The 14,133-nt window shown below is 39.2% G+C and overlaps 1 protein-coding gene and 1 pseudogene across 1 annotated transcript in view; both read right to left on the bottom strand.

The window, feature by feature from the left end:
• The window catches only part of LOC110288915 (interferon-induced very large GTPase 1), a 72,603-nt gene that overhangs the window by 42,332 nt on the left and 16,138 nt on the right, over positions 1 to 14,133 (bottom strand). The gene's annotated exons all lie outside the window — the stretch shown is intronic.
• LOC147002900 (interferon-induced very large GTPase 1-like) lies at positions 4,170 to 8,317 on the bottom strand (annotated as a pseudogene).

The following is a 14,133-nucleotide window of genomic DNA, read 5'->3' as shown; positions in this document are numbered from 1 at the left end:
AAGCAGGGTAAGGGGGGTTTCATAGGTTGTTTGCAGAGGGGAAACTGGGAAAGGGGATAACATTTGAAATGTAAATAAATAAAATATCTAAATAAAAACTTGGAAATAAAATGTTGTGTCCTAGTTTGCTTCTCTGTTGCCTTGGTAAAACACTGAATGAAACCAACTTGTAGAGGAACCAGTTTATTTGACTTACAATTTTTCATTACAGACCATTATTGAGTAAATTAAGCAGGATTTTAGAGGGAAAAAGTATAGCAAAATCATGGAGGAGTGTTACTTATTATCTCTTTCCTCATGGCTTGCTCAGGTGTTTAATTATATAATCTAGGGTCACTAGTCCTGCAGTGGCAATGGTAATAGTGGTTGGGCCCTCCTATATCAATCATTATTTCAGAAAATGCCCAATAGACAGATACCCAGAGGTAAATATGAAAGAGGTAATTCTCAAATTGAAATCCCTTCCTCAGTTTTCCATATGGCCCCACTTTCTGTCAAGTGAAAAATACTTAATCACCAAAACTTGATAATCTGATTTCAACAGAGGAGAATGTAGAAAATGCACCTCAATGCATAGCCATAAATAAGGACATTCTGAACAATGACTGTGGTGCCACAGACATTAAGATCAAAATAGACAGTCAGGACCTCTTGAGACATAAAAGCTTCTGGATAGCAAAGAACACCATGGTGATGGACAAACAGAAAGAAGGGGAAAGTTTTCATCAATTTTGCATCTAACAGAGGGTTACTGCCTAGAATATATAAAGCATTAAAACACTAAACACCAAGCAAACAGCCCTATTGCAGAATGGGGTATGGAGCAAAACAAAGTTCATAGAAGAAATACAAATGACCAAGGTATAGTTTAAAAAATATAAATATCTTTAAGTGTCAGGGAAACATAAAGTAAATCTACTTTTGATTTCATTGTAAGACAGTGAGAATGGCCAAAGTCAAAATACAAATCACAAGAAATGCTGCTGAGGATTCAGAGAAAGGGGAACACTTTTATTGTTGGTGTGAGTGAAAGCTGTTGCATTCTACGTAAGAATCTATGTGAATCTTCCTTAAAAATGTATACTAAACTTTCCCAATTTGTTGAAGATATCTGAGGCATGAGATATCTGCCAATGGGAGCCCCATACAAAAGTGGGAGTAGAATAAGTGAGAACTGTACATTCCAGGCAGTAAAGCTGGAGGGCTGGATACATAGAAGTCCTTTGAGAGTAAGTATGCCTATACTTTATACACTAGATACAGAACTAGAGGACTTGGAATTTTCCCTGGTAGATTTCTGCTTGCTTTGCTTTTCTCTTTCCTCAATATACCCTTGTGTTCCCCATTTTGAAATGGGAACATATTTTCTGCTATGTTCTCAGCAAATATGTAATTTGCTGAGAAGCACCTAAAATCCTTAGTCATCAGGAAAATGCAAATCAAAACAACCCTGAGATTCCACCTCACACCAGTCAGAATGGCTAAGATCAAAAACTCAGGTGACAGTAGATGCTGGTGAGGATGTAGAGGAAAAGGAACACTCCTCCATTGCGGGTGGGATGGCAAGCTGGTATAACCACTCTGAAAATCAGTTTGGCGTTACCTCAGAAAATTGGACATAGAACTACCAGTGGATCCAGTAATACCATTCCTGGGCATATACCCAGAAGATGCTCCAACTTGTAATAAGGAAACATGCTCCACTATGTTCATAGCAGCCTTATTTATAATAACCAGAAGCTGGAAAGAACCCAGATGTCCCTCAACAGAGAAATGGATACAGAAAATGTGACAGAATGGAGTACTACACAACTATTAAAAACAATGAATTTATGAAATTCTTAGGCAAATTGGGTGGATCTGGAGGATATCATCCTGAGTGAGGTAACACAATCACAAAAGAACACACATGATCTACACTCAATGATAAGTGGATATTAGCCCAGAAGCTCAGAATATCCAAGATATAATTTGCAAAACACATGAAACTCAAAAAGAAGGAAGACTGGGGTGTGGATACTTTGGTTCTTCTTAGAAGGGGGGAACAAAATGCCCATGGAAGGAGTTACAGAGACAAAGTGTGGATCAGAAACTGAAGAAATGACGATCCAGAGACTGCCCTACCTGGGGATCTATCCTAGATAGAACCACACCAAAACCAGACACTATTGTGGATGTCAACAAGAGCTTGCTGACAGGATATAGCTGTCTCCTGAGAGGCTCTGCCAGTGCCTGACTAATACAGAAGTGGATGCCCACAGCCATCCTTGGATGGTGCACAGGTCCCCAATGAAGGAGCTAGAGAAAGTTCCCAAGGAGCCGAAGAGGTTTGAAGTCCCATAGGCAGAACAACAATAAGAACTTACCAGTATCTCCAGAAGTCCTTGGGACTAAACCATCAAAAAAGGAAACACATTGTGGGACTCTTGGCTCTAGTTGCATATGTAGCAGAGGATGGCCTAATCAGTCATCAATGGGAAAAGAGACCTTTGGTCCTGTGAAGGTTCTATGGCCCAGTATAGGGCACTTCCAGGGCCAGGAAGCAGGGGTGGGTGGGTTGATGAGCAGGGAGAGGGCGAAAGGAATGGGAGGGGGTTGGTGGGGAAACTAAGAAAGGGGATAACATTTGAAATGAAAAATAAAAAAAATATCTAATAAAAAAGAAGAAAATATGTAATTTTTTAAAAAAACTTGTATTTGACTTTATGATTGTTCATGGTGTCAGTTAGTAGAATTCTCATCTCAGAATTGACTTTAGACTGTGGAGTTTTAATCAATGTTGAGAATATTAAATATTATGTGGATTTTTTTAAATGCTGTAGTAAATGCATTTTGTATTTTGATATGGCTCTGAGCCTATTGGGGTGAGGAGTGGAATATTGTGATTTTGATGAGAAGTGGCCTGTAGGCTTATATATTTCAGTGCTTAATCCCCATCTGGTTACACTGTTTGTGGGGTATAAATTTTTAGGATATACCTCATTTCTTCTCAGACCTATGTAGATTTGCTGTGGGAAGTAAAACATTGGCATCAGGCTTAGGAGTTTATAGCTTCAATAACTCACAGTTTGCCCTCTCTGTTTACTTTGTGAAGTTGAGTTGTGACATCTCAGTTTCTTGCTCCTGATTTTTGTTGCTGTGATTTCCCAGTGTGAGGGACTCTTAGACTTCCAGAATCATGGCCCAAACCATCTTTTTCTTCTGTAAGTAGCTTTTGGTTATTTTATTTTAAGAGCAGAAAAGTACGTAGTCTAGGTAACATTACTTATTGCTGGGACAAATACTAGACAAAGTCACTGAAGGAAGAATAGCTTCAGTTCATGGTTTGAGTTCTGGGTGGGGCAATGTTGTAGAGACAGAAACTTGAGCTCTGGATCTCCAACAAAGGGAGAGCAGTGAATGTTCTGTGCTCAGGGAATTTCCTCCTTTTTATGCAGTCTAGGACTTCAGCCCAGGAAATGGTGCTTCCCAGCTACAGACAGTCCTTCTACCTCCATTAATCTAATCATTGTCAACTCTCATGGACATAGAATACTAATCTAAAAATATCTTTCACTGGTGTACTTGGAAGCTTGTCTCCTAGGTGATTGTAGATCATGCCACATTCAAAATCATCGTTAAACATTGTCTTAGTTAGGGTTTTACTAATGTGAACAGACACCATGAGCAAGGCAATCCTTATGAGTACAACATTTAATTGGGGCTGGCTAACAGATTCAGATGTTCAATCTGGCAGCATCAAGGTGGGAACATTCATCATGCAGGAAGGCATGGTACAGGAGGTGCAGAGAGGTCTACATCTTCATCTGCTGGCCTCTAAGAGAAGATTGATTTCCAGGCAACTAGGAAATTGGTCTGATAGCCCACACCCATAGTGATACACCCACTCCAACAAGACCAAGCTACTCCAACAGGGCCATACCTAGTAATATCCTCTGTCCCTGAGCAGAGCATATGCAAACCATCTCAATCATCATAGCCCCTCTCCCCCATTTTTTGCCTGATCACTATAATATAATTTCCGGAATGATTCCTTCTCAGACCTGTATATAACACAAGGCTAATTTTTATGGTCATTTTATTTTATTGAAAAGTTTTTCCTATTTTCTCTTTCATTTGTTAAAATTATTAAATTATTTTTATTTATTTGTATTCCAAATGTTGTTCCCCTTTCTGGTCCCCCCTTTCTGAGAACTTCACCCTATTCCCCCTGTCCTTTGCACCTTGTGAAGGTGGTCCCCACTCATCCTCACACCCTCACTTCACTCCCCAGCAGCATCTCTCCACCCTCATGTGTTAAGTTTCTGCAGGATTTGGTGCATTCCCTCTCACTGAGGCCAGACAAGGCAGTTGTCTGCTACATGTGTGTTAGAGGGCCACAGACCAGCCCATCTATGGTTGGTGACTCAGTCTCTGTAATCTCTGAGGGGTTCATATGATATATTTTGATCATGTTTTCCATCTTCCCAATTCATTTAAGGTCCTCTCTTTTTCCCTACCAATACAATTTTATTATTAGTGTGTTCATTTCTTTCAAACAAACACACAAACATACAATAAAAGAAAAATAGGTAACACATGAGAACAATACCCTCCCAATAGAACAAAAACAGAAAACATCCAAATTCAAAGTAAACAAGCAAAAAGAAAGCCAAAAGAATAAACATTAATTTATTTAGTAAACATGGAGAAAGCAGGAGCTATCAAGTCAGAGAGAAGTAAAATCTTTTTAATAGAAAATCTTCAAGTCTTACAATAGTAACTAATGTATTTTGACTTATTTCATTTATAGTGCAACTTAAATTGATACTAGGATGTTAAGGACTAGCTATGTCAATGATCAAATGAGGGGATATGGGGTTGGTGATGACGTAAATAAAGCAAGCACATGTTCACACATTTGGTGGAAGAAGCAATCTGCAAAGAGTGAGCTCAACAACTTTATTTTCAGTTATCCTTTTAACATCATCTAAGACAAAGTTCTCTATGTTTGTAAAAGATTACCTGATAGCTAAAAGTAACAAATTTTCTAAAAACAATCACCAAAACCCATATTCTTCAAAAACAGAATCAAGCCATTACACAACAGGAATATACAACAGGAGTATTGATTGTGTATTCCTCTTTTGAAACTCACATCTAATGAAACATTTCTCACCTAACTTTCTTTCTTCTATTTTTTCCTTCATACTAATCCCAAAGCCACAATTCTTTCATCATTGATTAACAAAGTTTAAGCAAGCCAAGTCTACAGTAGCAACTTTTCTCTATACTTAGATGATGACCAATCTGTATTTACCAAGAAACATACAGTTTATCTTATATCTTATTTTTGAAGTTGTTCAGCCAGGCTGGCTAATCATCTATTCTCTATTCACTCCAGATAGTTCACAGGATCATTTGCACTCTTGAATGCCTCATGCATTTTCTTGAAATCCTTGGATGCTCTTTGGAATAAGTACAATGATAAGTCAATGATGTAGTCTCTGGCAAATGTATAGTCTCCCTCACAGGGTTCAGATTTCAGCTCATTTTCTATGATCTTCAAGATTTCATGAAAGTAATTCTGACTGTAATCATGCTTTTGCTTCCAAAGTTTTTTAGGGGTTTCAGTAAATTTATAAAGAATATTGTTAGTAGTGTCATCCATCCATGGATAATTTGTGATGAGGTTTTAAACTCTTTGTAAATACAACACGTTCTTTTTTCATTTGTATATGTTTGACATATTTGATTTTAAAAGTTTCTCGAGACTTTATTTTTAGTCTTTGCACAATAGTTTTCTCCTTTTTGAAATATTCCAGAAGGATATTTTCAGAATCTGAAAACAATGCTGGGCTCTGTGACATGAGGGTCATTGGAAGACACATTGTAGATCTACTTTTTCAAAGTAGACTGAAATTCTCTTCCAATTTTTTGTCACTTAATTCCTTACCAGTCTCACTTAAAGCTAACTGTCAGCTCCTCTCTAACAAGTGATTTTCATATTGTGATTTTTGGTTATCAAGAATTTCTTGGCTTTTCTGAAGACTGTTATGTTAATTGCATTTCCTTCTGACATCTGAAATAAGTGTGTCTTTAAGGATTAGTAGATTGTGTTCAAATTTTGCTTTCCACTGAACCAATAATTCACTATCTGGGTCTTCTTTAAAATATTTGTCAAATTCATGTTTGATGGTTTCATATTTTTTACCAAGTGGATTCTCCAGCAAATTAGATGTGAGTGTCGGGATTTTCCCATTTTGAATCTGATTGTCCAGCTGATTCTGTAAGTCCAGTACATGACTCCTCAGCTCCCAGGTCCAGTGGCTATACATGGTTTCCAGTTTGCTCATGGCTATGACCTCTTGCGTATTCCAGAAACTGAAAATGATGTTTTCACTGACAAGGGCTTTCTACAAATCTTGAACTCTGAATTTGAAATCTAAGATTTTCAAGATCTTTCCCCTAGATTCCGGCTGGGCAGTTGAAAGAATTGCATTCCTTAGTTCCTGGTCATTGTAGCTATAGTGAGGATTGGGACAGACGAGTGGGGGATTGCCATCCCAGAGGTAAGCAAAGTAGTAGACATAGCGATTGGCATCAATCTTAATTACATCAGTGAAGTGGGTTATGTTGGAACACTCTTCCAACTCTGCAGCCAATGCAACCATTTCATCCAGTTTCTGTTCAAGTCTCCTCTGCCTTTTCATAGTTTGGTCTTTTGCTGTAACTACTCCCACATTCTGATTGACAAAAAGGCAACTGGGGGAGATTTTTACTTGTTTCATTCTCAGAAATGCTTGAACAGATATTTCTAGGATGTCCTGAATGTCTGAGGGATTCTCCCCAAAAATATTGATCAGAGTCAAGTTTCCAAAGTCAATGACTAATGTTGCTGACTCATGGTACCAATTCTGAGATTTGTTGTTGAGTTTTGGAGCCCGAAGTCCTTCTGTGTCTACAAGAAGCACATAATCAAAGCCAAGTTCTTCTGTGAATGTCCTATTCGTTTATATGTTTCAATCTCACTCTTGTTTTGTTCAGTGCTTCGATTCCCTTTTTCTGTCAGATGATAGAATTCTTTGTCCTTCTTACACCAAAGGTGCCAAAGTCGTCTTTGAAGGTGTAGGTAATTTTCTTTTGTCTGAGATAATTTGTATTCCTCCAGAAGGGCCATTATAGTCTGAGGCATTTCTTTGGCTTGCTTGCAGTCTCTCTGTCTTTATCAATGAGGAATCCTTGTTCTTGAGCTGTCTGTGAACAGTCCTCTAAACTGAGAGCAGTATTAGAGAACTCTAGAAATTGTTTGATGGCATTGGTGAGCTCCTCTGTTAATTCTGCCTCATTTCTATTCTTGATGCCAATTCTCATTCTTTTACCAGAAGTATTTGCTATGGCCCTTTCTTTGTCATCAATCAAGCAAATCAAAAGTGTTGATGACTGCCAGAGGTGTCTGACAAGCTTTTGGTTTTCTTTATTGTTATCAGAAGCTGACATGAGGACCACAATGATAGAAGAGACATATTGGAAAAAGCTGAGTTGTTGGGTTTGTTCCTTGGCATCTCCAGGAAGATTAGTGAAAGTCAGACTCTTGTCAAACATGTCCTCACCTTGGCCAGCTGGACAGAACCAGCAGATTTCCAACACTCCCCACATCAGAACATACTGTTTGTTGCTTCCTCTGCAGTGTCTGTGAAAAAACACATCATGTTTACATTTACTGAGAAGAGAGTTCATGATCTGAGATTTGGAAGCAGAGAGGCCATTTCCAACCCTAATGAAGGACACTATGGGGGTAGAGACACGACACATCTGCTGATTTTGTGACTGTAGCTCTTGTCCTGTGGAGATTTACTTGTATCTTGCCAGCTTTTCTTACTTTAGAAACCTTCTGAAATGTCTTTTCAGCAGTAGATTTGCCCCAGGTGCAGAAGGCCTTTGTTAGCATGAGAGCCAAACCTGTGGAAAAAGTTTTCAGCCCTGTGCCTCAGTAAGGGTAGTCCATCTCGGTGGTCTGTAGTCTGCTCCAGGACTTCTTCGATACTTTTTATTTTCTGGAGAGCAACCTTGTAGAGTTGAAGATTATTGATGTGAAAATGGTAGGTAGCCAATAGAATGTAGCTGAACTTGGCTGAGCAACAATAAGTTTGCTCTGAATGTGATTGGTGGGTATCCTCAGATTCTTTATGTTTGTTTTGACCCATACATACCTGCTTCTTAAGTCCCCAACCTTGTCTTTAACTAAGGAGTTTGAACTGAAACCCATCCTCTCCACAATCTGTGTAAACATGGGTTGTTCTTCAAAAGATGAAAATTCCTTCGTTTTTATCTCCATGCAGGGTCTGGGTCAACAAGTGAGAACTGCTTAGGGACACTGAGTAGCTCTTCTCTCTTCTGAATCTGGCTTCTTGGGTGGCTGATCTTATAAATTCCCTGCAGGGCCAGCCCTCCAGATGCCCATCTTACCAGGTCTCCTTCTGAGAGGTTTGGACTGTGAGCCAGGGTCTGTTCAATGTGACTGAGATATCTCTCCATTATTTCAGTGATGTCTTTTAGGGGTACTTCAGGTATTGGCCAGCACTCCTCAGAGATCTCCATTGCTTGTCTCAACTCTGCTTCTTTTCTCCTCACTGCCTCTTCCTCTCTGTGCTTCCCTCCGACTGCAAGGCTCTCAGAGCCTGCAGTGCCTGGCCTGCCTGCCTCTGCCTGTTCTTTATCATCTCCCTTGGAGTCTCCTGCAGCTTTGAAACACTATTTGGCTGTGAGAGGTCTAGTAGCTTCTCCAGAGCCTTTTTCTCCCAAGTGTGCTGTCTGGGACCTCAGTTTCTGGAGATTTCTTTTGTCCAAATATTGTAAGGCCTTGCTAGAGGTCAAACCCAGGTCTTTTGGAAGCTTAGGCAGCCTGTAGTTTACAGATAGTCCCACTTCTGTCAGTCTCTTCTACTTCCTAGTTTAGGCTCATTAGGGATGTACTTTACTGTTGCCATGGCAGTGTGAGGAACAGATTATAGTTAGTTTTTTTCTGTGTCCTGACCTTAGGAAGTTCCCGCTATGTGGCCAGAAAAATTAATTACTCATATTTCAAATCTGTTAATCTTTTTCATCCCCTGTAATTTTTTAAGTGAATTTGGATACAAATTTGTGTGTGGGTATGTGTGTATGTTTGCGTAAGTGTAGCCTTTCATTGTGAGTGTTCTCAGCATGACCTCTTTTGTTAGATACTATATTGAGTTGCCACTTTTCCTGATTCCATTTGTTGTCAAGATAGCGTTCCTTTGAGTAGCCCTAGCTGTTCTGAAATTCAGTTTGTAGACCTGGTCCTGAACTTGGAGATCTCCTTGCTTGTGCCTCCTTGCTTGGGACTAAAGGTGTGCACCACCACTGCCTGACACTTTGCCTGATTTTAAAGCTTTCTCTTTGAAAGAATCAATTGATTTGAGTGAATTAATGTGAAGGATAGTATTTGATAACATACATGAGTTTTCTTGGTTGATGTTTTTAAAAACAATTGATATCATCTGTTGATTATGCTTTCCTTATTAATTTTTGTGAAACCATGTTGACTGGTTCTATTCCTATTGCTCTATCACTTTTTCCTTCCTCTTCAGACAGTGTTTGACTATGTAGCTCATGCTGGCCTGGAGCTGGTTATTTTGTCTAGACTGGACTCATACTCATGATTTTTTTCTTTTGCCTCCTGCCTGCTGGGATTACCAGTGTGCATCACCATGCCTGGCTCTGTCATGTCTTTGTAGGTTATTTCATAACATTACATTTCTCTCCTGGTATTTAGACACACTACTAGTTGTACCCTCCTTCAGCCTAGGCAGGCTGCATCCACCAATGAGACAGGGCCATCTGCTGTGCTGCTTCTCATCACTCTCCTTTGATGTTACACTGCCTGCCACCTGCCCTGAGGCCTAACCTGTTCTCCAAGATTTTCTGGAGTTTACTACAAACTGTGAATTTGGTGAGTTTCTGCTAAAAGGCTGTTCTGACAACTTCACATCTCTCCAAGATGCCTCCCAGGCTCGAACCCGGATATGAGAGCCACAGCCCAACCCCAACAACTAGTTTGTTTTGTTTTAGTAACTATTATCAACCTGGCTTTGAATTCAGAGATTATACATTCTGAGCAGTGGGATTAAAGGCATGTATTTTCATGACTGGCAAGATATCTTACTTTTGAAGATGAGATTAATGCTGTTATAAAAGAGCACATTTAGCTTCATTTGCTTTTTTTTTGTGATTGAGAGCTGGGGAGAGAGGTCTGAGTATTTGAACCTGAATTCAAATATCCACCCTTCCTGTAAATAGTTGGGCATGGCACCCAATGTGTCTGCCTGGTCAGATCCTGCATATTCTTCTCCAGGGTCAATTAGGATGAGTTCTTCTGCTCTTCTCTATACATCTCACCCCTTGATATAGTCTAGGACCCAAATCCTGTACTCTGGTTTAGTCTGGTCACCCCAGTGTCACAACTGATCTCTAGGCTTTCATTAGATCCTGATTTGCCTGCTTCTGATCACAGGCTTCTCTTACTCCACATCCAACTTCTCCACCCTTGCAATTTTTCTCCACGATTTTGTCAGGTGAGTCTGACAATCCATTCCTCCACACACTCTCCCCAACCCTCAGTTTCTAAACAGGACTTCACTTGTTCAACAGTTCTGGCAGGAACTAATAGGTAGGAGTTTACAAAACTAAAATGGTTTTGCACAGCTATAGAAATAATCAGGTGATGAGGAAGCCCTGAGAATGGGAGAGAATGTTTGCCAATTATATATTTTATTGGCTTACAATCACACTAGGCTCCTCCCAGGTACCTAGCAACAACAACCTAGCAACAGCTTACATCATCTCCATGTGCAGTCCAACCTGGTGTATAAGAGGGACTGGTCAGCTACTCCAGCTCTCACCTTTCATCCTCTCTCTCTCTCTCTCTCTCTCTCTCTTTCTGTCTCTGTCTCTCCCCTCTCTCCTTTCTCTCTTTCTTTTTCCTCTCTCCCATTCTTTAGTCTTTTTCTCCTCATGAGTTCCCTGATGGACTCTTTCTCTTCTGTCCTTCTCTGACCTCCCCTGTTCTCTGTCACTGTTCCTTTCTAAGTCCCCATCCCTTCACCACCAATATAAATTGTCTTTGTATTAGGTCTGTAGCACAGGTGGATTATTCAGGGGGACAACTTCCCTTCTGCTGCAATTATACCATCATTTTATAAAACACAGCACTTCTGAGTCTAGAAAACAAACAACTCTTTTAAAAAACGGGCTTGGGATTTGAACAGAGAGTTCTCAAAAAAAAGAAAGAAAAGAAACAAAATGACTAAGAAATATTAAAAAAAAAGTTCATTATCTCTAACAATTGGGCAAATTTAAAACAATTTTGATTATTTTAACTCTGTGTATGTAATAGCAATGAAAATGAGGCCATGAATTTGAAAAATCGCACAGAGAGATAGATATATAGGTGGGTTTAGAGGAAGGAAAGGGAAGGAGGAAATAATGTAATTGTATTATAATGTTAAAGATGAAAGAAACAAACAACATCAACAAACCAAATTTGAGATTTCATCTTACCCCATCCAGCATGGCAAAGATTAACAAAACAAGTTGCAACAAATGGTCAGTAGTGAGATATGGGGAGAGGAAAACTCTCATTTATTTATTGTGGGATTACAAACTGGTCTAGCCACTCTGAAAATCAGTGTGGAAAATATTTAATAAGCTAAAAGTTAATCATGGAGAAAGGGGACTTTCATTTGCTGATGTTGCGATTGCAAAAATGTTCCAGTCATTCTGGAAATCAGTGTGGAGAATCCTCAGGAAGCTAAAAGTGAGTCTACCATATGACCCAGCTGTGTCTCTCCTTGTATGCCTGGAGGACTGACATGGACTCCACAGGAATTTGCTCATTCATTGCATATTGCATATTCATTGCTGCTGTTTTCACAATAGCTAGGAAATGGAAACAACATAAATACCCTTCAACCAACAAATGGAAATGAAAATGTGGCACATACACACTATGAAATGCTTTTCGGCTATAATGAAAAATGAAATAATAAAACTTTCAGGTAAATGGATGGAACTAGAAAAGATTGTACTGAGACAAGACCCAGAAAGACAAGGAGCATGAGTTCTCTCTCATTTGAGGTTCCTAGATCCAACTTGTCAGATTGAGTATATAATCTGGATTAACTGCTGAAACCAGGAAAATAAAAGGGTGTGTGTGTGTGTGTGTGTGTGTGTGTGTGTGTAGCAAAAAAGAAGGAATAACAAGTAAAGCACAACTGATCTGAAAGAGGTAATGGGAAAATGTGAGGGGCTCTAAATAAGGAGGGAGAGAAAAATATAGAAGAATGAGGGAGAAGAACAAAATAATAGTATGGCTACCTGACAAAGTCACTAGTAATCATACGATTATCTTTCTACTAAAAATACCTATAATATACATAAATCAGTCTGTAAATATACATATATAGTTTAAGGGAAAGTTTCCCATCTGGGCTGACAGTGCTTCCCTCAAGAACTATAGACCATCTAATAAAAACTCCAACAAAAGGTGTGGGAAGCTGAGAAACCCTCTTTAGGTCAGGGTTGTCCAAGAGACTCCCAAAACATTATGGGTTATTTCTATTGCCCCTGACCACCCCATATCCTTAGAGGTAGAAGATAAGTGCCTGCTGCTGAAGATATGCACTTCAGACACAGGGCCCAGAGGACTTGAGCTAGATATGACCTGAAAGCTTCCTCTTTGAGAACTAGCTTTCATGTTAGCAGAAGGAGCTATGCAAGCTTTAAAGAGTAGAAGCAAGCTAGTTATGATGCCTATGAACCACCACAATAACCAGAATGGCATGAGCACTGCAGGTGTGTCACAAATACTATAGCATAACCAATAGTTCTCTAATTCAATCCAAAAACTGCTCAACAAGACAGAACTCATGCCAACAAGACAGGAAAACTAACCAACCTATCAGTGCTAATGATGTCATGTATTTGGAGACCATGCAATTGCCACTTTCTTCTATATTTTTTGCAGGAGAACACTGCTAAAGAGTTACAAATCCTTAAAGAAAAACAGGATAACATAATCAAACAGGTAGAAGTCTTTAAAGAAAAACAGGAAAACACATCGAAACAGATGATGGAAATGAACAAAACCATACTAGACATAAAAAGGGAAGTAGACACAATAAAGAAAACCCAAAATGAGGCAACACTGGAGATAGAAACCCTAGGAAAGAAATCTGGAACCATAGATACGAGCATCAGGAACAGAATACAAGAGATGGAAGAGAGAATCTCAGGTGCAGAAGATTCTATAGAGAACATTGGCACAACAATCAAGGAAAATGTAAAACACAAAAAGATCCTAACTCAAAACATCCAAGAAATACAGGACACAATGAGAAGACCAAATCTACGGATAATAGGAGTGGATGAGAATGAAGATTTTCAACTCAAAGGACCAGCAAACATCTTCAACAAAATTATAGAAGAAAACTTCCCAAATCTAAAGAAACAGATGCCCATGAACATACAAGAAGCCTACAGAACTCCAAATAGACTGGACCAGAAAAGAAATACCTCCCGACACATAATAATCAGAACAACAAATGCTCTAAATAAAGATAGAATACTAAAAGCAGTAAGAGAAAAAGGCCAAGTAACATATAAAGGCAAGCCTATCAGAATTACACCAGATTTTTCACCAGAGACTATGAAAGCCAGAAGATCCTGGACGGATGTTATACAGACACTAAAAGAACACAAATTCCAGCCCAGGCTACTATACCCAGCCAAACTCTCAATTAACATAGATGGAGAAACCAAAGTATTCCACGACAAAACCAAATTCACACATTATCTCTCCACGAATCCAGCCCTTCAAAGGATAATAACAGAAAAAAAACCAATACAAGGACAGGAACCACGCCCTAGAAACAACAAGAAGGTAATCCCTCAACAAACCTAAAAGAAGACAGCCACAAGAACAGAATGCCAACTATAACAACAAAAATAACAGGAAACAACAATTACTTTTCCTTAATATCTCTTAATATCAATGGACTCAACTCCCCGATACAAAGACATAGACTAACAAACTGGCTACACAAACAAGACCCAACATTTTGCTGCTTACAGGAA

Source organism: Mus caroli, unplaced genomic scaffold, assembly GCF_978045245.1.
Source record: "Mus caroli unplaced genomic scaffold, Mus_caroli_1 scaffold_8, whole genome shotgun sequence".
Classification (NCBI taxonomy): domain Eukaryota; kingdom Metazoa; phylum Chordata; class Mammalia; order Rodentia; family Muridae; genus Mus; species Mus caroli.
This window is presented reverse-complemented; position numbering and strand designations above follow the sequence as displayed.